This window comes from Micropterus salmoides, unplaced genomic scaffold, assembly GCF_014851395.1.
Source record: "Micropterus salmoides isolate LMB-PRFRI ecotype aquatic unplaced genomic scaffold, ASM1485139v1 Ms_hic_scaffold_2, whole genome shotgun sequence".
In the NCBI taxonomy this organism is placed as follows: domain Eukaryota; kingdom Metazoa; phylum Chordata; class Actinopteri; order Centrarchiformes; family Centrarchidae; genus Micropterus; species Micropterus salmoides.
Window position 1 is genome coordinate 36,506,172 of NW_024041150.1, and position 2,076 is coordinate 36,508,247.

Sequence of the window (2,076 nt, forward strand, 5' to 3'; positions counted from 1 at the left end):
GTTTTTGTGACAAATTAGGTTTGTAAATAATTTCATAATAGCACAGTTGGATCGTAGAGTAAAGCGAGGGGAAACAAATGTGACCATGTGCATATGCATCTGTTAGACCACTGGGCCTCCAGGCGAAAGCCAAAATAATGCAAACACAGAACTAGGAGTAAATACAAAGACATTAACTAAACGCAGACAGAACAGGTACTAAGTGAGCTAAACAGAACATGCAAATAAACAATGGAGTAAACAAGGCTAAACAGAGGAAACACAAGACAAGGAACAAAACCCCAAAACAGGAAACATGGAATCAACTGTTACAGAACAGGGCAGGGAACAGAGACAGCACCAGCCAGGAAACAGGACTACACTAAACATGGAACAGATCAGAAATAAGGAAGATTCCAAAACACTGAACGCAAACAAACAGATCATGGCCACATGACCAATAACATCAGGCAAAGGAAGCACACTAAGGCCCCATCTACACTGCTGCGTTTTTGAGACCTTTTGCCACGTTTGCACCGTCCACACTACAACGGCGAAACAAAGACCTAAAACGGAGAAGTTTGGAAACGCTGCTGACCCCGTTTTAGTGAAGACGGGCAAAAACGGAGGATTTTAGAAACGATGACGCCGACGCTCACGCGTGGCTCTCTGATTGGGTCTCATAACTCATGTAAAGCAGACACACGGTGCTACTGACAGAGTTTTTGACTTGGTATTTTTATTAAAATATTCTGTACCGTGCAAATAACACTTATCTGCCTACGCTTGTACTGTGCATGCCGCCGTTTACTTTGCGACGACTCCCAGTCTGTTTTCCGCTACCACAGTGTTACATTCAGTAACAGTCCCAGCTCGTTATTGGTACATGCAACAAAAAAAAATCTGGTCTGATTCTTCGTCTGTGTTTCTTTATTCTTTCGCCAGATCTTCTGTAACTACAGAATAGACCATCTGCTTCATGTTTACACCGGCACGCACATGCCCAGTGTACCCGAACGGACAACAGATATGCGTTTTCAGTCGTTTTAATGTAGACGGGGATCAACTTTAAAATGCTGGTGTGGACAGAGATCGTATTCATTTCAACTCTCCGCTTGTACCCTATCACAGAAGTGTGGATGGGGCCTAAGACAGCAGTCAGACAGGATTGTGACAATTTTCATTTTCAATTAAAATAAAATTTACATCTAAAAAAGTGTTTCATATTCAAAAAAAAAAGAGAAAACAAATGTCTCACCACCCACAGATAAGATAGATGGGGGGTGCGGGTAGACAAAGATGGTCAGCAGGTTTTCTGCTAAACATAAGGCAGTTTCCTGTCAAACAGGAGGTTAACACATTGAAACTTCAAACCACAGCAGAATGGGGGGAAACAATGACAGAGGTGTTGCTTTGTTCCTGCTGCCGTTTTATTTACTATAACCTATCACCTAGAACGCTGGAGAGAAAGTTTATAGACTGTGGACACATGCTATGCTCAACACCCTGTGGGGCCTGTTTAAGCTGTTAAAAGTGACATAAATAAGCGTACAGAAAGATGTCAGTGGACTAAATTTGTTTGATTTTTTTGTGTGTGTGATAACGCTGTTACGCTTCGATGACACAATGCAGAAAAAAAGGAAATGGTCATGATAACATAATAACAATATTTCATCTCTTCCCAGGAGAGTGATCAAAGGCTCACATTTGGGGCAGTTCTCAAAACGTTTTGCACCGGGTTGCAACATTTTCGGATTGAACAAAACGTTGCGCAGCGTTCTTCAACGGGCTTCGAGGTATGTTTTCTCCCATTTTGTGGGCGTGTCTCAAGGGTTACCCAATCAGCTGCGACAAGTTTGTAAACACAACAGTGTTAAAAAGGCAGGAAAATTCAGTGCGCTTGTGTACACAGCAGGGTGTTCAGGGAACCACCATTTCTGTTGAAAACAACGTTTTGCTATGTTTTGTCTGCGCTGAACTCATCCTTGGCCTCATGACTGTCATTCAGACTTGGCCTCAGGTGTATCCAAAGACAGTTACAATATATAAAAATTGTAACAGGATTAAGTTTACAATCTGTGCTTCCATGGGAGCTGC